The sequence below is a fragment of the Mastigoproctus giganteus genome, chromosome 4 (genome assembly GCF_048544385.1).
Source record: "Mastigoproctus giganteus isolate SK-2022 chromosome 4, ASM4854438v1, whole genome shotgun sequence".
Classification (NCBI taxonomy): domain Eukaryota; kingdom Metazoa; phylum Arthropoda; class Arachnida; order Uropygi; family Thelyphonidae; genus Mastigoproctus; species Mastigoproctus giganteus.
In genome coordinates, this window is record NC_143578.1 from 149,097,391 (window position 1) to 149,120,365 (window position 22,975).

At 39.0% G+C, this 22,975-nt stretch overlaps 1 protein-coding gene and 1 non-coding gene across 2 annotated transcripts in view; one reads left to right on the forward strand and one right to left on the reverse strand.

Annotated features, from left to right (window-relative positions):
* LOC150087120 (twitchin-like) overlaps window positions 1-22,975 on the reverse strand; it is a 3,511,780-nt gene that overhangs the window by 1,746,614 nt on the left and 1,742,191 nt on the right.
* On the forward strand, window positions 1,134-1,205 carry TRNAE-UUC (transfer RNA glutamic acid (anticodon UUC)). Its single transcript has one exon. It is a non-coding gene; the product is annotated as a tRNA-Glu (tRNA).

Consider the following 22,975-nt stretch of genomic DNA (forward strand, 5'->3'; position numbering starts at 1 on the left):
AGGTCTAGGATAGGTTCATTTGGGTCAGCATTGTTATCAGTGTCCATATTTACTGAAGTGATATTGTTTGCCTTCCCATTTGGAACTGAGTCGGTTTTTGATTTTGAAATATCTGATGGTCTGCGTGGGGTGTTGTTGGCTCTATCTACTACCTTTTGCTCCTTTGGAGTCTGTTTCATCAATGGTGACAGTATAGATTGGGCCCGATCTGCAATTGATATGGTTGGGAGAACTGATACTTCAGTTTGTGTTGCTGTTGTTTGATATTTTTGCATTGCTGCTGCATATGTGTTCTTGGGTGCGTTAAGCATAATTTGCTTTCTTGCCTCTTGGTATGTGACTTTTCGTTCTACCCTGTACTTCTGGATTTTTTTTCCAGTTTTCCAGAGGTCACATGATTTGGAGTAGGCTGGATGTGCATCTTTGCAATTTGGACAGTGCAGTGTTTTGGCATCACAGTCTGTTCTTTTGACCCACAGTTTGGACAGACGGGATCTCCTTGACAAGCCATTTGCACATGACCAAATTTTTGGCACTTGTAGCATCTTATAGGATTCGGGATAAAGGGTTGTACTCGGCAGTTGAGATAGCCGGTTTTGACAATGGATGGTAAGATAGGTGTTCCGAATGTCAGGATGATGTTGCGGGTGGGAACAAAATCTCCATCTTTCCTGATCATGATGCGTTTGGCTTGTACCACTTTTTGATGTTTGAGTTCTTGGGCCAGTTCATCTTCTGTTAAATTTATCAGATCCCACTCTGCAATTACTCCCTTGGAAGTATTTAATGTTGCATGAGGGGTGACTTGAAGGAGTTGTCCACAAAATGTTGTTAGTTTCAAAAGTCTCTCAGAATATGTAGAAACTCACTGTTTCTACCAAGAGGTCTCCAGATCTGAGTCTTCTCACTATTTTGGGAGAGCCTGCCACATTTTCCAAACATTTCTGTATAAGAAATGGTGAGGAGTGCTCATAGATTTGTCCAACAGACTATGTAAGATAAGGAATGATGGGCATTCCTGTTGGTCTGTGTCTGTACACAGTCATTTGGATTTTGTTACATCATGGGAAATTTCATGGTCAACATTGATGATGGTACTGGATGAGTGCCTTTGCTGCTCAAGCTCTGGATTATCCCATGTTGTCTAGTGGTTAGGATACCTGGCTTTCACCCAGGAGGCCCGGGTTCGATTCCCGGCATGGGAATTATATAATTTTCCCCGGGGGCTCACATCTGGTGAGTATGGGCTTGGCACACCCAGGGTCCTGAGCTGGATATCATCATTCTTCTCTTTCTTGGTGATTCCCTTCTAATTTTGACACACACACACACACACACACACACACACACACACACACACACACACACACACTCTCTCTCTCTCTCTCTCTCTCTCTCTCTCAGGGTTACTCGGGAACTGTTTTTTTTTTTTTTTTCCTGGTGCAGCATAAGCCTCAGGCTTCCTTGCATCATATGGATATTAATAATAATAATAATAATAATAATAATAATCGTCATAGTCCATGGTTAGCTCCTTTTTGCCCTGGGGGGTTGAATTTCCCTTCCAAATTTCCAGTCATGCCACGGGGAGGCAGGAACAGTGCTGCAAGGAGGCCAAGCGGTTAGATAAGTTAGTTGGTTAGTAAAATAAAGTAATATATGTAATGAAAAAGAAAGGTGAATTTCCTTTCTTGTTCTTACTTGTGACTTTCCAAGGGTAGAACTGGATTACAAATGAACTGCTAATAGAAAATTATATAACTTAAAAATGAACTTTTATCGCTGGGAAAGATCGCTATATAATTGCACTTTAAACGCTTGACCTTGAATTCGCTTGGCACTTGGGACCATGTGCTAGGTGTCTAGAGTGTCAAGAAATTAGGCGACAACTCACCATTCTGATGGGTGTCTATGAGAGCTTGAGGTGTAGGTAAATGCCCTAGAAGAAATTAATGAGGGGCCCACCAGCACTCAGCTGCTCAGCTCAACAGCAGAGCTCATGACTGTGCATCAGGCAACACAGAGGCAATCTCCAAGGCAATATGTGCTGGTTCAAAGGAACTAGTTATTGTTGGTGACTCTATTGTCAGGGAGATGGGGAATATACTATGCAAGAAGGATACCTGGAACAGGACATGTCTGCCGGGGGCAAAAGTTGATGACATTGTAGAGCATACATCATCTTTTAAGGGCACAAAAGGTTATATTGTAGTACACGTTGGAACTAATGACATTAACAATAAGAGATCTGCAGATTTACTAAACAAGTACAGGTCAATGTAGAAAAAAAGTCGCGAGTTAGGGTTGAATGTGAAAGTGTCTGCAATTCTGCCCAGAAACGAAAGGAGGGAGTTTATGATGAGAGCATTGTCGATCAATTCGGCCCTGGGGAGATTCTGCATAGCTCAAGGGGTACAATTTTTTTCAGCCTGGCTTGTGCTTGATGACAGGAGAGACTGCTTCTACAGGGATGGGGCACACTTAAATAGAAAGGGTGCAAGAATACTTGCTGATGCTATCAAGGCAGTGTTAGTTGGGTCAGAAAACTGCTAGCTTCATGGGATACACAGACTAAAAGGTTAACAGTGGCAGCATGCAGAGGCAAAAATGAGTTTTCCACTGCTTCTATTAGAATGAGCAGCAACCTGGAGAGCAAGGCAATGGAGATTTCCGGAACTGCTGGGAGGCATAGTGGAACAAATAAATACATGGGCTGTGTTAGGGTAACTAAGAGTAGAAACAGGTGCATGAATACCAATGCTAGGAGTATAGTTAATAAATTTAATGAGCTTGAAGTGCTAGTTAAGATATTAAAGGCAGATATTGTTGGGATATCAGAGATGTGGTGTCACACAGACATAAACAGTGCAGAATTGGAATTTGGGGAGTACAAGGTGTACAGAAAGAATAGACAAGACAGGAAGGGAGGAGGGGTTATGTTGTTAGTTAAATAAATGTTGATATGTCAAGAAATGCAAAATCTAAGGAAGTGCATACAATCGATGTTGGTGGATATTGCAATGTTGAGTCTGTTTGGTGTGAAGTAAGCACTGGGAAAGGAAAATTGAGAGTAGGTGTGTGTGTTATAGATTCCATCATCAGATTCCGAATTAATCTGATAAGTATATTGAGCAATTGTTCAGAGAAAGAGTGGGCCAGCAAATAAGAATATCGTATAATGGGGTACTTTAACTTTCCATATATTGATTGGAACTTGTGGGTTGTCACTCACACATTAGCAAGACTTTTTGAATTTAGTGGATGATTGTTTTCTACAGCAGCATCTTTGGGAGGCAACTACAGGGAGTAAAATTCTTGATCTGATTATCAGTTAGTGATTCTTCAAGCATTAAGAATCTGCAGATAAAGGAACTACTAGGTGGCAGGGACCATCGTGTGCTGAAGTGGGATTTACTCAAAGAGATAACTACCATCAAGGTTAAAGGGAAGGGTTTTTGCTTTCATAAAGGTGACTAAGGTGGTCTAAGACAGTATTTAAATTCTATACGGTGGGACTAACTAAACACGTTACCAAGAGCAAATTCAAAATGGGAAGCATTCAAAGAATTAATCTTGGAAGCTACTAGGCTTTTCATACCAACTAAGAAATATTGTTCATGATTTAGGCAAAAATGGATGTAAGATGAACTAATTAGACACGAACAGGGAATAAAAATGCATAGGATACATATACAATACCAGGTGAACCAGAAGCCTATGATAGATATAAGCTGGTCTGTAAACAAGTCACGATAGGAGGGAGTATATGATGAGAGCCCTGTCAATCAATTCGGCCCTGGAAAGATTGTGCAGGGCTCAAGGGGTAGAATTTTTTTCAGCCTGGTCTGTACTTGTTAACAGGAGAGACTGCTTCTACAGGGATGGGATACGCTTAAATAGAAAGGGTGCAAGAATGTTTGCTGATGCTATCGAGGCAATGTTAGGTGGGTCGGAAAACTGCTAGATTGGGGGGATACAAGGACTAATAGATTAACAGTAGCCACTGGCAGAGGTGAAAGTGATTCTTGCACTGCTTCTATTGGAATGAGCCGCAGCCTGGAAAATAAGATGCAGGATATTTCAGAGACTGCTGGGAATCATTGGGGTACAAGTAAACACATGGGTTGTGTTAGGGTAGCTAAGAAAAAGAACAGGTGCATGTATACTTGTGTGTACACCAATGCTAGGAGTTTAGTAAATAAATTTGATGAATTTGAGGTATTGCTCAAAACATCAAAGGCAGATATTGTGGGGATTTCAGAGACGTGGTGTCACACAGATATAAGAAATGCAGAACTGGAATTTGGGGAGTACAATGTCTACAGAAAGGATAGACAGGATAGGAAGGGAGGAGGGGTTATGCTATTAGTTAAAAAACACATAAAATCCAAGGAAGTGAAGCCAGTCGACATCGCTGGACAGTGCAGTGTCGAGTCAGTTTGGTGTGACATAAGCATTGGGAGATCAAAATTGAGAGTAGGAGTGTGCTATAGGCCTAATGACTCTGATGAGTATAATAAGAAACTGTTCGGAGAAATAGAGTGGGCCAGTAAATCAGAGAGTCTTATAATGGGGGATTTTAATTTCCCAGATATTGACTGGAATTTGGGGGCTGGTCACTCACACAGTAGCAAGGCTTTTGTGGATTTATTGGATGATTGTTTTCTACATCAGCATGTTCGGGAGGCAACTAGAGGGAGTAATACTCTTGATTTGATTATCAGTAGTGATTCTTCATGCATTAAGAATCTGCAGATAAATGAACCACTTGGTGGCAGTGATCACAGTGTGCTGAAGTGGGAGTTACTCAAAGAGGTAACTACCATTAGGGGTAAAGGGAAGGGGTATTGCTTTCGTAAAGGCGACTACAATGGACTGAGACAGTATTTAAATTCTATACAGTGGGATCAACTGATGATATTGCCAACAGCAAATTCAAAATGGGAAGCATTCAAAGAACTTATCGTGGAAGCTACTAGGCTTTACATACCAACTAAGAAATATTGTTCAAGGTTTAGGCCTAAATGGTTGTCAGATGAACTAATGAGGCATATGGCAGAGAAGAAAAATGCATGGGATACATACAAATTAACACGTGACACGGATGCCTATGATAGATACAAGTTGATCTGTAACCAAGTTACAAAGGAGGTTAGGCAGGCGAAGGCAGATTACGAGAGATCCTTGGCAAGGGATGCGAAGAAAAACAGCAAAGAGTTCTTTACTTATGTAAACTCTAGAAGGAAGGGGATGAATCATATTGGTCCACTTGAGATCGATGGGTCAACTGTTGATGATCCTGCTCGGGTAGCTAACAAACTAAATGAATATTTTGCATCGACATTCACACATGAGGAGTTATTCAGCGAGGGGAATGCCAGAGGTGTATTCAACTCTAGCAGTAAGCTAGAGAATCTTGTAATAACTGAGAGCAAAGTGGAGGAGAAATTGTTGAAGATAAACACAAGAAAGGCACCTGGGGTGGATGGGATCTATCCAGTTATATTAAAGGAGGCAGCAAAGGAGGTAAGCAAACCCTTAGCCATAATTATGAGAGCTTCCTTGGACTCAGGGGAGGTACCCATTGACTGGAGATGTGAAAATGTGACCCCAATTCACAAAGGGGGATCAAAGGCTGACACAAGTAATTATAGACCTGTGAGTTTAACTTCTGTTCCCGGAAAATTAATGGAGGCACTGGTGAAAGAAGCACTGCAGGATCATCTAGACAAGACTTCAGTTATAGCTAGGACACAGCATGGTTTTGTTAAGGGGAAGTCTTGCCTGACCAATTTGATTGGATACTATGATGCAGTCACAAAAGAACTGGATGCAGGGAATAACTTTGATATTATATACTTGGATCTTAGAAAGGCTTTTGATACTGTTGCACATGGAAGACTGCTGCACAAATTGTAGCAGTGTGGCATTAGAGGCAAGTTGCTGCTATGGATAAAGGGGTGGTTGAGGGGGAGAAGACAGAGAGTGGTAATCAATGGACACTGCTCATCGTGGACTAATGTTATTAGTGGAGTCCCTCAGGGTTCAGTATTGGGGCCTTTATTGTTTTCTGTATTTATAAATGATATTGATGATGGTATATCAGGCTTAATGTCCAAGTTTGCAGACGATACGAAGGTTGGCAGGGTTGTCAAGGACACTACTGACACTATGCTGCTGCAACAGGATTTGGAAAGGTTGAGCAGATGGGCTTCGAGGTGGCAAATGAAGTTTAACATTGACAAATGTAAAGTACTACATATGGGAAACAGCAACCCCAGAGCAACGTATCAACTCTGTGGTACTACACTGACAGTGGTAGAGAATGAAAGGGACCTGGGGGTGGTGGTGCAGGCAGATATGAAGTTCTCTGAGCAGTGCAGACGAGCTGCAAGAGTAGCTCATGGTGTATTGTCAATGATATATAGGAATTTTTCTAGCAGGGATAAGGAGGTGATTATTCCCTTGTATAAGGCAATGGTCAGGCCACACCTAGAGTACTGTATACAGGCCTGGAGGCCTCATTTCAGGAAGGATGTAGAGCTGCTGGAACGAGTACAGAGAAGGGCAACTAGATTGGTGAATGGGACAAAGGGGTTCTCTTACGAAGAAAGGCTTAAGTTTTGCAAATTACAGTGTCTGGAAACTAGGCAACAGCGGGGTGATCTGATAGAGGTGTACAAAGCCTTGAATGGTTTGAGCATGCTCAATGCTGATGGGATTCTTCCTCTAGCTCAGAAAAATCACCTGAGAGGGCATAAATTCAAATTGAGGAAAGACAGATGTAGGATAGATGTGCGGAAATTTGCCTTTAGCCAGCGGGTGGTTGGTGGGTGGAACAGACTTCCATCCCTTGTCGTGGAAGTTGATAGCCTAAATAAGTTTAAGGCTCAGCTGGACAGGTATTTCGAAAGAACAGAGGGGTGAAGTGGAAGTGGTTATTTTTATTTATTTATGTTACTTTTTTTTTTTTTTTTTTTTTTTTTTTGGCTGATGCTGCATAAGCTTGCTTTCTTGCATCAAATGCCTCTACTAATGCTAATGCTAATGCTAATGCTAAAGTCACAAAGGCAGGTTAGGCAGGCAAAGGCAGATTACAAGAAATCTTTGGCATAAGATGCAAGAAAAACAGCAAAGAGTTCTTTACTTATGTAAACTCTAGAAGGAATGGGATAATTCAGATTGGTCCACTTGATATCGATGGTTCATCTGTTCATCATCCTGCTCAGGTAGCTAACAAACTAAATGAATATTTTGCATCTACATTCACACATGAGGAGTCATTCAGGAAGGGTAATGCCAGAGGTGTATTAAATTCTGGAAGTAAGCTAAATAATCTTGTAATAACTGAGAGTAAAGTGGAGGAGAAATTGTTGAAGATAAACATAAGAAAGGCACCTGGGGGTCGATGGAAGCTATCCAGTTATATTAAAGGAGGCAGCAAAGGAAGTAAGCAAACCCTTAGCCATAATTATGAGCGCTTCCCTGGCCTTAGCGGAGGTACCCATGGACTGTAGATGTGCAAATGTGACCCCAATTCACAAAGGAGGATCAAAGGGAGACAGGTAATTACAGAGCTGTTAATTTAACTTCTGTTCAAGGGAAATTACTGTAGGCACTGGTTAAAGAAGTACTGCAGGATCACCTAGACAAGACTTCAGTTATAGCTCGTACACAGCATGGGTTTGTTAAGGGGAAGTCTTGTCTGACCAATATGAATGGATACTATGATATGGTCACAAAGGAACTGGATGCAAAGAGTAATTTTGATATCATATATTTGGATCTTAGAAAGGCTTCTGATACTGTTGCACATGGAAAACTGCTGCACAAATTGGAGCAGTATGGCATTGGAGGCAAATTGCTGCAATGGATAAAGGGATGGTTGAATGGGAGAAGACAGAGTGTAAGAAATCAATAGACAATGCCTTTTGTGGACTAATGTTATTAATGGAGTCCCTCAGGGTTCAGTATTGGGTCCATCGTTGTTTTTTATATTTATAAATGATATTGATGATGGTATATCAGACTTAATGTCCAAGTTTACAGACGATACTAAGGTTGGCAGGGTTGTTAATGACACTACGTTGACAGTACATTGCTGCAACAGAACCTAGAAAAGTTGAGCAGATGGGCTGAGAGGTGACAAATGTAAAGTACTACATAGGGAAGCAGTAACCCTAGAGTAATGTATCAACTCTGTGGTACTACACTTACAGTGGTAGAGAATGAAAAGGACCTGATAGTATTTGTGCAGGCAGATATGAAGTTTTCTGAGCAGTGCAGACAGTCTGCAAGAGTAGCTCATAGCGTCTTGTCAATGATATACAGGAATTTTTCTAGCAGGGATAAGGAGGTGATTATCCCCTTGTATAAGGCAATGGTCAGGCCACACCCTGAGTACTGTATACAGGTCTGCAGGCCTCATTTTAAGAAGGTTGTAGAGCTGTTGAAATGAGTACAGAGAAGGGCAACAAGATTAGTGAAAGGAACAAAGGGTTGCTCTTACGAAGAAAGGCTTAAGTTTTGCAAATTACAGTGTCTGGAGATTAGTCACCTGCGAGGTGATCTGACTGAGGTGTATAAAACTTTGAATGGTTTGAGCATACTCAATGCTGATGGAATTCTTCCTGTTGCTCAGAATAATCATTTGAGAGGGCATAAATTCAAATTGAGAAAAGAAAATGTAGGATAGATGTGCGGAAGTTTGCCTTTAGCCAGCGAGTGTTTGGTTGATGGAACAGACTTCCATTCTTTGTTGTGGAAGTTGATAGCCTAAATAAATTTAAAGCTGAGCTGGACAGGTACTTGGAATGAATGGAGGGGTGAAATGGGAACGTGTTTTTTTTGGCTGATGCTGCATAAGCTTGCTTTCTTGCATCATATGACTCTATTTATGCTAATGTTTCTATTGCACTTTTCCCTAATTAGAAACAAACTTTAATGCTAGTTCACTGCCCAATAAAATGACTCATTTTAAAATACTATGAAACACACAAAATATCTTCTATTCAGTATCCACGAATTCAGACATATTGCAGGTAAATGAGTTGTTGTTGTTGAGTTTAACGACACATACGCTGGTAGGGCCATATACAGTGGTCTCAGACGGTTTTAAATTCTGTACAGTGGGATCAACTGACGATGTTACCAACAGTAAATTCTAAGTGGGAAGCATTCAAGGAATTAATCATGGATGCTACTAAAATTTTCATACCTATTAGAAATATTGTTTATGGTTTAGGCCTAAATGGTTATCAAATGAAATAATGAGACTCTTGACAGAGAAGAAAAATGCATGGGATGCATATAAATTATCAAGCGACTCAGATGCCTATGGCAGATATAAACTAGTCTGTAATCAGGTCACAAAGGAGGTTAGGCAAGCGAAGGCAGATTACGAGAAATCTTTGGCAAAAGATGCTAAGAAAAACAGCAAGGATTTCTTTACTTACATAAACTCTAAAAGGAAGGAGATTAATCTGATTGGTAAACTGGATATCGATGGTTCGGCTGTTGATGATCCTGCTCATATATCAAAAAAAATGAATGAGTATTTTGCATCTGCATTCACACATGAGGAGTTATTAAGGTTTGAAAATGGCAGAAGGTTATCAAATTGTAGCAGGGTGCTTAATGATTTTGTAATAACTGAGAGCAAAGTGGAAGAGAAATTGTTGAAGTTAAACATAAGAAAGTTACCTGGGGTTGAAGGGATCTATCCAGTTATATTAAAGGAGGTGGCAAAGCAACTAAGCAAACCCTTAGCCATAATTATGAGAGCATCCTTGGACCCGGGGGAGGTCCACACCAACTGAAGATGTGCAAATGTATCCCCAATTCACAAAGGGGGATTGAAGGGTGACACGATTAATTACAGCCCAGTTAGTTTAACTTCTGTTCCGGATAAAATAATGGAGTCACCGGCTAAAGATGCATTGCAGGATCATCTAGACAAGACTGCAGCAATAATTCAGACACAGCATGGGATTGTTAAGGGAAAGTCTTGTCTGCCAAATTTTATAGGATATTATGATGTGGTTACAAAGGAACTGGAGGCAAAAAATAATTTTGATATCATATATTTGGATTTCAGGAAAGCTTTTGACACTGTTGAGCATGGAAGACTATTGTACAAATTGGAGCAGAATGGTATTAAGGGTAAGTTGCTACAATGGATAAAAGGATGGTTGAGTGGGAGAAGACAGAGGGTGGTAATTAATGGGTGCTGCTCTTCGTGGACTAATGTTATTAGTGGAGTCTCGCAGGGTTCGGTTTTGGATCCACTGCTGTGTTGTATCAATGATATTGATGAATGTATGTCAGGCTTAGTGTCAAAGTTTGCAGATGATACAAAGGTTGGCAGGGTGTTAATGACAGTAATGGCTTGTTATTTGTTTATTATTTGGTTTTTAGGAGCATTAGCATCTAAGGCCATATTGCTCCAGGATATGCGGTGGTCATTCCTGACCATTCCGCATCCTCCGTATTTGGTGGTGACGGGTTCGAACCCCGGTCTAATCAAGAAGCATGTGCTGCTCCTTCCCACCTGGCTACGGAGGCGCACCTGACAGTAATGGCAGTGTGCTATTGCAACAGGATCTGGATAATTTAGGCAGATGTGCTAAGAAGTGGCAACTGAAGTTTAACACAAATGCAAAGTACTGCATATGGGTAGAAGTAACCCCAGAGAAACGTACCAACTGTGTGGTACTACACTTAAGGTGGTAGAAAATGAAAAAGACCCGGGAGTAATTGTGCAGTCAGATATGAAGTTTTCTGAGGAATGCAGACAAGCTGCCAGGCAGATCATGGGGTTTTGTCAATGATATATAGGAATTCTGCTAGCAGGGAAAAGGAGGTGAATGTACCTCTGTATAAGGCAATGGTCAGGCCACGCCTTGAGTACTGCGTACAGGTCTGGAGGCCTCATTTTAGGAAGGATGTAGATTTGCTTGAGCGTGTACAGAGAAGGGCAACAAGATTGGTAAGGGGAATGAAGGGATCCTCTTACCAAGAGAGGCTTAAGTTCTGCAAACTGTAGTGGCTGGAGACTAGGCACCTGTGTGGTGATCTGATTGAGGTGTATAAGGCCTTGAATGGGTTGAGCATGCTGAATTCTGACGGGATCCTTCCACTTGTTCAGATTACGAACCTAAGGGGGCAGAAATTCAAATTAAGAAAAGACAGATGTAGAATAGATGTGTGGAAATTTGCCTTTAGCCAGCAGGTGGTTAATTGCTAGAACAAACTTCTATCTGCCATTGTGGAAGTTGATTGTTTAAATAAATTTAAGGAGAAACTGGACAGGCATTTGGAGGGAATCGTATGATTTTTTTTTTTTTTTTTTTGGCTGATGCTGCATAAGCTCATACACTTGCTAGTTTTGGTTTTTTTTTAGGAGAATTAGCAACTAAGGCCATATTGCTCTGGGATATGCGCTGGTCATTCCCTGATCTTTCCGCATCTTCCGTATTTGCTGGTGACGGGCTCGAACGCCGGTCTAATCAAGAAGCGTGTGCTGTGCACTGCTGCTCCTTACCACCTGGCTACGGAGGCACCTTTGAAAGTGGGTACAGTCCACTAATAAATGGTGAATGGTCAATTGTACATGACCAGATGTACATTGGGGAGCACTGTCATTCATTAATAGATACATGTGAGTGAGGTTTTCGTATGCCCATTTCTTAGCCTTCCTAAAATGGTTTCTTCTCGACTATTGCCCCGGAAGCTAGTGAGCCACAGCTTTAGTTCTGGTTTTATTTTGTATAGTTTGTTTCCTGGATAACCTCTCCAGATTAGTGACCAGCTATTTTAACATGATTTACAGATAATATGTTTATATTCGGTATATGGAGTTTGAAAAGTCTGAACAACAGTGGTATCTGGTTGTTTGGCTGCAAGATCTGCTCTTTCATTTCCTGATATTTCACAATGTCCTGGAATCCTGCAGAATATCACAGTTTGGCTCGATACCTTACACTAAGTAACTTACAATGTATTTGTTTTATTACAGGTTGAGATGTGTTCATATTGCTACTTATAGCAGAGACTGCACTGAGTGAATCACTGTATATCAAGGCTGACAAAATCAGAAGTTTTGTAATATGATTCAGAGCCAAGTTTATAGTATAAAGCTCAGCAGTGAAGATACTGCATTCGATTGGTAATGAGACAGAAGTGGTGAATGATGGGATGACTGCCACAGCACCTACCTGGATATCAGTTTTTCATCAATATGTATAGATTTCACATGTCTTTGAGTTAGAAAGAGAGTAAGTTGCATGTAACTGTGTGATATTGGAAGGAGATAAGGTGTTCTTTCCCCTTTGTTGAAAATAGTCATCATAAATTGAAGAGATATTTGTCCAAGATGGATGTAATGGTGTCATGTCCTGAAATATATTACCAATCTCTATATTCCATGATTCAGCTAGTTCTTTAAGTCTAAGGGGAACACGTCAGTTTTCATTTGGTTTGCTATTGTAAAATGACTCCCATTCGGTATTGTATAGGCATCTCCAATTAGGGTGAGAAGGAAGACTGCAGATTTTTGCAGCATACTGGAGAAGTAATGTTTTCCTGTGGAAATGTATTGGAGGTTCGTGGACTTCGATGTAAAGACTCTGAACTGGGGAGGTTCTGAAAGCCCCTAGAGAAATTCTCAGAGCACTATGCTGGATGGTGTTTAACTGCTCTAAAGTACTTTTCCTCACAGAGTCATACACTGGAGGGCCATAGTCCAGGTGGGACCTGATGAGAGCCCTATAAAGATGGATCAAGGTATTTCGATCAGTGCCCCATGACATGGATGACACACACCGGAGAATATACAACTTCTTAAAACAGATGGTTCAAAGATAGGCCACATGTGCTTGAAAGTTCAGTTTTCCATCTAGTACCAGACCAAGAAAACGGACAGTGTGATCAAGGGTAATTGAAATATTATTGATCATTAGCTCAGGATCAGGATGAAATGACCGTAATTTGTAGAAGTCAGTAGTGGTGGATTTCTGCTCAGCAAGACGATATCCATTACGTAAGGACCAGGATTCTATTCTGGATTAAGCAATTTGTAACTGTCTTTCAACAGTATTCATTCTTTGTGAGTGGCAGGATATGGTAAGGTCATCCGCACACATGTATATTTGAACGGTTTTTGGAAGATCTTCCAATATGTTGTTGATCCAAATCGCAAATAGGGTAGCATTCAATATGGAACCCTGTGAGACACTCTCTTCTGAATGTGAGATGTTGACAGCATGTTTCGATATCGGACATGAAAGGTGCGTAATCTTAAAAAGTTCTAAATGATTTGATGAAGGTAGCCTCTCATCCCCAACTGATGCATATCTTTAATAATACCATGACACCAAGTGGTATCAAATGCTTTCTGTATATCTATGTTCACCATCACTAAATGTTGCCTCATGACAAAGGCATTATGAATGTTTATTTCAATTTTTACAAGTAAATCTAGGGTAGATCTGTTTTTACGGAAGCCATATTGGTGTTGTTGTTATTTTGTTTTTAGGAGCATTAGCAACTAAGGCCATATTGCTCCGAGGATATGCAGTAGTCATTCCCTGACCTTTCCACATCCTCCGTATTTGGTGGTCACAGGCTCGAACCCTGGTCTAATCAAGAAGCGTGTGCTACGCACTGCCGCTCCTGCCCACCTGGCTAAGGAGGCGCTGCCCATATTGGTGATCAGAACGAAAGTTTTAGGAGTCTCAGAATCCAGGTGAGCCTCTTATGCACCATACTTTCAAAGATTTTGTCCAAACAGCTTGTCAATGATATTGGTCTGAACTAGAATTCTGAACTAGAGAATGACCTTTGCCTGGTTTTGGGATAGCACAAATGTAGGAATGACACCATGACAGGGGATATATATTTTCTGAGAAGATCCGATTATAAAAGAGTAATAGTATGTAGAGATCAACTTCACATAGATGTTTAGCCTACTATAGTGAATGCCATCTGGTCCGGCTGCACTATTTGAGAATTTGCTTAAGGAGTCTCTGAGTTCAGATAAAGTAAAGGGCTGCACTATTTGAGAATTTGCTTAAGGAGTCTCTGAGTTCAGATAAAGTAAAGGGCTGGTTATATGGAAGTGAGAGTCTAGTTGAGAAATTCAATTTACGGCATTATTCATCAGTTTTAATGCGTTGAAAGGAGGCCACATAAGACGAAGAGGCAGAAATGTGATAAAAAGATTCTTCTAAAGCATTTGCAATATCAGTTGGGGAGGATAAGTCATGCCATTCTATAAGAATGGCATGACTTATCCATTCTAATAATAGAATGGATAAGCCATTCTATTATTAGAGATTGTAGCAGTAGAAATTTCCCATTCAGAGCATGTATTTTTTTTTCCAGATAATTCGAGTGTCAGGATTTTTGTTGATAGTTCAGGCGAAGTTAATCCAGGAATCACGTTTTGCTTCCATCCTAATTTGTCTTGCTATTGCTCTGAGTTTTTGTAAGCAATTAGGTTAGTGGTAGTTGGAAATTTGTGAAACTGGTTCCAAGCACGGTTTTTTTCTCGTTTCACTTTGGAGCATTTTTCATTCAGTCATGGATTTTGGTGTACATGCTTGGGCTGGTCACATTTTGGAATGTAAATTTCTGCTGCCGATAATATATGACTGGTAATGTGATCAGTTGCATATCGATATGCTGTTTCTACATATAGTTGGTCAAGTAGGACACGAGCGGAATAGTTTTTCCAGTCTGCTTTATGAAAATTCCAAGAAAACAGCCTTTAAGACATGACACGACCTGTGTTTGAATTGAACTGATGACTGGAAAATGATCACTGTGAAATGGATCATTCAGCACTGACCATTCCATGCTTGGATAAAGAAATGCTGAACGAGGATAAGTCTAAGGCTGATGTAGCACCTGTAGGTAGTTGAATATGAGTTGGAGAGCCAGAATTTAACAGAGGATTTCATTAAAGAAAACATTATAAATGAATTACACACACACACACACACACACACACACACACACACACACACACACACACACACACACACACACACACACACACACACACACACGCGTGTGGGTGGGTGTGTTTCTGTGTGTGTGTGTGTATATATATATAAGTCATGTGATCTGTATTCTCTGAAACACCTTTAATTTTGCTATTGTGGGTGGGGCAGTTGAGACTATCTAGAAGACAACATGCTGATTTCGCCCAACTACTTTTCCATCCCTGTAGATGTGGCATGTTCCCCCACAGCACCAGCAGAAAAGTTATTTTCAGCATTTAGGCAGTAAGCAATCTTTGGCTATTGCATTAAGGGGGAGGAAATTTCCATTTCTAATGAATCAAGAGAAAAGCAAAACTGAAATACGAATATTTCATTGAGATGACACAAGAGAGAAAGACAATATAGGCTGCACCATATTGCAAAAAGACTAGAATCAAAACACAAAGAATCAATTAAAAAATAAATATTAATGAAGTAAAAAGCAGCTTGATTCAATACAAACAACAAATTTTCATATTCAAACAGAGCATAAAATGTATTTGATTTGCAAGGAGAGAAAAACAATAAGTGAAAATTGTGAATGGTTAGCATAAGAGAGAATAAATACTAGTTTGGTTTCATCAGTTGTGCCGCCTCCGTAGCCAGGTGGGAAGGAGCAGCAGTGCGTAGCACATGCTTCTTGATTAGACCAGGGTTCAAGCCCGTCACCACCAAATACGGAGGATGCGGAAAGGTCAGGGAATGACCACCGCATATTCCCGGAGCAATATGGCCTTAGTTGCTAATGCTCCTAAAAACCAAATAACAAACAAACAACAACAATCATCAGTTGTGTCGAAACTCATTTTCTGGAACAGCTGAGTCATCCATCATACTGTAAACATGGTAAAGGAAAGAAAAGGTAAGTAAATTTATTTATTGCTCCTTAGCCATCAGCATAATTTGCTTAAAAAAAAAAAAATCAGGTCTTTAGAAGTGCAGCAAAAGAATTTTATTTCATGCTCTATATTTGTTTCCCTCATTTCCAAATCCTCCATCATCATCATTATCAGCCATTTTCAATCCACAGCAGGATGAATGCATCTCCAGCAATTTCCAGTTCCTCCTGTTTTGTGCAATGGCCATATTTTCTTTTAGTTCCTCTTGGGTATCACTCTAATTTTCCTAGTCCATCTATCATCATGTCTTTGAGCTATGTGTACTGTCCAAGTCCATTTCAATTCTATAGTTTTGATAAGAATATCCTTTATTTGAGTTTCCTGCCTAATCCACGTGAATCTCTTCTTATCCAACAGTCTCATTCCTAACATAATTCATTCCATTCTTCGCTGTGTAGTTTTCAGCTTCTCTTCAATTCTTTTAGTGAGTGCCTAAGATCCAGTTCCATAAGTCATGGTGGGGAGTATACATTGGTTCATTTTTTTACGTTTCAGACAAATTGGGGTATTGCTCCTCAATATGTGACTATATTTCTTGAATGCTATCCATCCAAAATTTATCCTTCTCTTGACTTTCAGTTATTTATCATTATTGCAGCTAAAGACTTGTCCAAGATAAATATATGAATCCACTTTTTCAATTTCTGCTCCTTCAATGATTATATCCCTTCCCTGTGGCATACTTGTTCATCATTACTTTTGTTTTAGCCATATTCAACTTTAGTCCAAAATCCTTACTAAACTTTCACTAATTAAGATTTTCCTGTAATTCTTCGGAATCATGGCTTATGATCACAATGTGATCTGTAAATCGTAAGTGGTTTAGCTACTCTCCATTCACATTGACTCCTTTCTGTGACCAGTCCAATCTTCTGAAAGCATCTTCAAGGGCAGTAGTTAGCAACTTCAGAGATACTGTCTCCTTGTCAAACTCCCTTCTCAGTTTTAAATTTGCTATTGTCTTTGTCTAGTCTAATGAAGGAGGCAGCATTTCCTTATATTTTCTTCAAAATCATAATATATGGGATTTCTGTGCCTGAAACATTGCAGTATGCTGTATAGAGTCAAATGCCATTTCATAACCCACAAATGCCAGGCATAATGGCATTTTATATTCATTTGATTTCTCCATTAGCCACGATATTACATGAAGGTGATCCATAGTTCAGAATCTTGTCCTAAAGCTAGCTTGCTCATTCGGTTGATGCTCATCAAGTATTCCTTCTAATCTGTTAGTAATGACCCTTGTGAACAACAATGAGCTAATTGGTCTATAATTTCCAATTTCTCCTTTCTTATGCAACAAAATTATGATTGCGTTTATAATGTATTTTGTAAAGAGTCTTGCCAGTCTCTGTTTCATGTCTCTTCCTCCTCATTTAACACAACATCATGGTAAATTCATCTTCACCTGGAGCTTTTTGATTCTTCACTTTCTTCAATGCATGTTCTACCTCATCAGGAAAGATATCAAGTATGTCATATGTGTTGCTAATTTGTGATCCATCTTCACCACTGCTGGCATCATTCCCTCACTCCTTGTATAACTCTTTATAGTAGTCTTCTGCTATTTGAATTCTGCCTTCTCTGCTATTTATAAGTACACCATCACTGTTCTTCAGAGTCGGTATCATTTGTCTTTCTGTACTGCTCATGACTGCCTTAATGCTCTTCCCTTAATGCTTGTTCTACTTTTCTTGTGTTAAATCTTCTTATGTTCTCTCTGAGTCTGTTTCTAATGGCTTTGCATAAACTCAGTATACTGAATTTTGTTCTTGTCAGTGTTTACCTTGCTCCTCACTTGTTGTTTTTGGTTCATTGTGACAACCTTTTCTTGACTAATTTTTTCGTCATTGGATTTTGTTTTACCTATTGGTTTCTTGTGTTTTATCACTTTCAGAAAGTTGTTATATTCCTCATCGATATCTTGATTCTCAAAGGTCTGCAGAAGCTCAAACTTGTTCCAAAGTTCCAGTACATACTGCTTTTTCTCCTCTTCTGTTATCTCAAAAACCTTCATATTATTTACTCGATTCAGTTTTTTTCTTTCTTTTCTTACATCTATATCAAGTGTACATCATACTGTTCTGTGATAACTTCAAACATTTACCTTGTTCAGGATGGTAACATCATTCACAATATATCGTCTGTTAGTGACGATGAAGTCGAGTTCATTAGTTGTAAATCTATTTGCGCTCTTCCATGTCCGCTTTCTGTTCACCCTTTTCTTGAAAAAAATGTTCATTACTGACATTTCTTGAGATACTTCAAATTCCGGAAGTCTTTCACCTCTTTTATTTCTTTCACCAATTCCACAATTTTGTCTCTTTACAACTTTGGATTGAAATCCCCCATAATGATGGTGTAGTGAGTTTTCTATTCATCTAGAAGTCTGGCAATTTCAGTGTACATTTCTTCAACCTCTTCATCATCATGGCTTGATATTGGTGCATATATCATTATAATCTTTAGTTTTTACCTCTTAGAAATCCTGAGTCTTGACACCCTTGGTGATGTACTTTTGAACTTTTCCAAATGGACATCTTCAAATCCAGTTTCAGGACACCTTCACATTTCATTTTTTTTTTTTTAAATCCCTGTGGTATGCTTTCCAATAAATGTAAAATAATTTGAATTACCAATTGTATTCTTTTGCAGTATTACAAAATTTTTGTAATTATGATTAAACTAAAGTTTAATATCAAAAACGAAATTTTAGTATTAAGACATGAAAATTAATGATTAGTTATACCTTGGAAACTACTAGGCTTTTCATGCCAACTAAGGTTTAGGCCTTAGTTCAAGGTTTAGGCAGAGAAGAAAAATGCATGGGATGAATATAAATTATCCTATAATATATAAATAAACCTTGGTAGATATACAGGTGATCGCCGCTTAACGCTGATAATTCGTTCCTGAAAAACAGAGCGCTAAGTGAATCCGCGGTAAGTGAGCGCCGCATTCCCATAAGGTAACATATGTATTTGTGAGTTGCCATTGGTGCCACAGGATATTTCCTAATCAATAATAAATGGTAGTGAAAAGATGTACAAATGTCAGTCAAAATATTTAATATTCAAATATTTATACATATAAAATATTCTGCATTACATACGTATATAATTATGCAGTAATTACTTACGTATCAAAATTAAACTTAAAATTCCAATTAAAATCATGAATTTAATTGATGAATTTAATCATGAAAAATGTGTCGATTTTGGGTTGTACTTTGGCCCTTTTCCTGGTAAACTGAAAGGGGTTTTAATTTTAAATCCCCCACAGCATTTCCACCACAATAAAGTCAACCGATCCTTTGCCACTTTGAAACCTGGTAAGTTTTTTTTCTTCTTTCAATATGAAAATTCAATATGAAACTTCTTTTAGGCATTCATTTCCTAAAAAGTCCTGTTTCATCTACGTTAAAAACTTGTCGAGAAGTATAACACATAATACCCCCTCTTCAATAATTTTAACAAATTCTTTTTTGAAAGTTTTGGCTCCTTGATCTGCACTTGCAGCTTCTCCTCAGATTTTAAATCTATTCAACCAGCCCTTAATAGTTTTAAATGGTTCCATATTTTTTTTTTTTTTTTAGGTGAGTTTTCCTCAGATCATCATATAGGCTAACCTCTCTCTCTCTCTCTCTCTCTCTCTCTCTCTCTCTCTCTCTCTCTCTCTCTCTGTTTTTTTTTTTTTTTTTATAATATTTAACTTAACTGAATTCTGCATTGAATATTATCTTTAATAATACTAGTTAAAGTCTCTCCATTTCAATACTAATAGCCAGCCTAGCCCTAGTTGCTTGCAGTGGAACAGCTGTCTTTCCCGTTGCTAAAATTAATTCTTTATTTTTTTATAATTGTTCTTAAAGTTAAACTTGCTACTCCTAAGTTATGAGGTGCAATATGGCCAAAGTTGCCTTTGTGCCAAAAATATCCAACAATAACCAACCTAAATTATAGCACACATCCGCTTGTCGTTGACCGGAATCGATTCGCTTCAAAACATCTAATTTAATTTTCAAATTCAGTCTTTTTCTTACATTTATAGTCTTCATACTGCGCCCAGACGTTGTTGCTTTTCCATTCTTATCCGCCATTATTAACTCTTTGAAAATGTAACTGCATTGGTTGCATTAATTATGATACAATGTTCGAGTAAACTGTCCGTTACACATGATGTCTAATACTGTACTGAGTGATGACTAGCTGTTGGATAAATGCATATAATGCAAATATTACAAGCAATACTTGATAATTTTTTAAAATGTTGATCTTGGAACTACGTAACAAGTCACTGTACTGCAATTAAATTAGCGTGTGAGAAAATTTCACTGAGCATGGGAAAATTTCTCAAGTCGGCGTGGAAAACGTTTTAATGCTGTTTTGCTATTCATTTTCAAGCTATCAACTCCATCAAATGAAATGATTTCATTAAATATGCCAAAAATGCAATCTGTAAAAGAGCGTTATAGTGATTTGTGTCAGATATGGGTTATAATATAAGAACAGCATTATAGTGAATCAGGGTAAAGTGAATCGAGTTATAACGAGGGCCTGCTGTAAACTAGTCTGTAATCAAGTAACATAGGAGGTTAGGCAAGCGAAGGCAGATTACGAGAAATTTTTGGCAAAGGATACAAAGACTTCTTCACTTAAGTAAACAATAAAAGGAAGGGGATGAATCAGCTTGGACCATTTGATATCGATGGTTTGACTGTTGATTCTGCTCATGTAGCTGATAAATTCAATGAGTATTTTGTATCTACATTCACATATGACGAATTCTGTAGGGAAATGAAGGCTAGAAGCATATTAAACTCTAATAGGCAGGAGAATGAACGAGTAATAACTGAGAGCAAAGTACAGGAGAAACTGTTAAAGTTAAACATAGGAAAGCCACCTGGGGTGGATAGGATCTGTTGTTGTTTGTTGGATTTATTGGTGAAAGGGCTACTAAGGCCATAATGCACCTATTACAGTCTTATTTGGTACATGATTGTTATATTAAAAAGCAGGATTCAGATTCAGATAATATTTGTTTATCATTCTCAGGAAGGTAAAAACATTATTGATATCTTGTCAGTCTCCAAAACTCTGCTGTAAGATAAGTTTATTACAGGAATCTAGATGTAAAGAGAAAGTCATTTGTCATTCTCTCAAGTACAATGGGCATTCAATTGAGCAGCAACCTGGAAAGCAAGGCAATGGGGATTTCCAGGACTGCTGGGACTCATAGTGGAACAAGTAAATACATGGGTGTGTTAAGGTAACTAAGAGTAGAAACAGGTGCATGTATACTTGCATGTACACCAATGCTAGGAGTATAGTTAATAAATTCGATGAGCTTGAAGTGCTAGTCAAGACATCAAAGGCAAATATATCGTTGGAATATCAGAGACATGGTGTCATGCAGACATAAGCAGTGCAGAACTGGAATTTGGGGGGGAACAATGTGATCAGAAAGGATAGACAGGACAGAAAGGGAGGAGGGGTTATGCTGTTAGTTAAGAAACACATAAAAATCTAAGGAAGTGCATCCAATTGATGTTGGTGGACAACGCAATGTCAAGTCTGTTTGGTGTGACATAAGCACAAGAGAAAGGAAAAACGAGAGTAGGTGTGTGTTATAGGCCAAATGAATCTGATGAGTATAATGAGCAATTGTGCAGAGAAATAGAGTGGACCAGTAAATCAGAGTGTCTTATAATGGGGGATTTTATTTTCCCAGAGATTGAATGGAATTTGTGGGTTGGTCACTCACACGCTAGCAAGGCTTTTGTGGATTTATTGGATGATTGTTTTCTACAGCAGCATGTTCGGGAGGTAACTAGAGGGAGTAATACTCTTGATCTGATTATCAGTAGTGATTCTTCATGCATCAAGAATCTGCAGATAAAGGAACCACTAGGTGGCAGTGATCACAGAGTGCTGAAGTGGGATTTACTTAAAGATGTAACTACCATCAAGTGTAAGGGTTTTTGCTTACCAACAGGTTTATGATGTTACCAATAGCAAATTCAAAATGAGAAGCATTCAAAGAATTAATCTTGGATGCTACTAGGCTTTACATACCAACTAAGAAATATTGTTCAAGGTTTAGGCCTAAATGGATGTCAGATAAACTAATTAGGCATATGACAGAGAAGAAAAATGCATGGGATACATATAAATTAACATGTGACACAGAAGCCTATGATAGATATAAGCTGATCTGTAACCAAGTCACAAAGAAGGTTAGGCAGGTAAAGGCAGATTACAAGAAATCTTTGGCAAAGGATGCAAAGAAAAACAGCAAAGAGTTCTTTAATTATGTAAACTCTAGAAGAAAGAGGATGAATCAGATTGGTCCACTTGATATCGATGGTTCAACTGTTGATGATCCTGCTCAGGTAGCTAACAAACTAAATAAATATTTTGAATCTAAATTCACACATGAGGAGTTATTCAGGGAGGCGTATGTCAGAGGTGTATTAAACTCTGGCAGTAAACTAGATAATCTTGTAATAACTGAGAGTAAAGTGGAGGAGAAATTGTTGAAGATAAACATAAGAAGGACACCTGGGGAGGATGGAATCCATCCAGTTATATTAAAGGAGGCGGCAAAGGAAGTAAGCAAACCTTTATCCATAATTATGAGAGCTTCCCTGGACTCAAGGGAGGTACCTATGGACTGGAGATGTGCAAATGTGACCCCAATCCACAAAGGAGGATAAATGGGAGACACAGGTAATTACAGACCTGTTAGTTTAACTTCTGTTCCAGGGAAATTAAGGAGGCACTGGTTAAAGAAGCTTTGCAGAATCAGCGCGACAAGGCTTCAGTTATAGCTCGGTACACAGCATGGGTTTATTAAGGGGAAGTCTTGTCTGACAAATTTGATTGGATACTATGATGTAGTCACAAAGGAACTGGATGCAAAGAATAACTTTGATATCATATATTTGGATCTTAGAAAGGCCTTTGATACTGTTGCACATGGAAGACTGCTGCACAAATTCGAGAGGTGTGGCATTGGAGGCAAATTGCT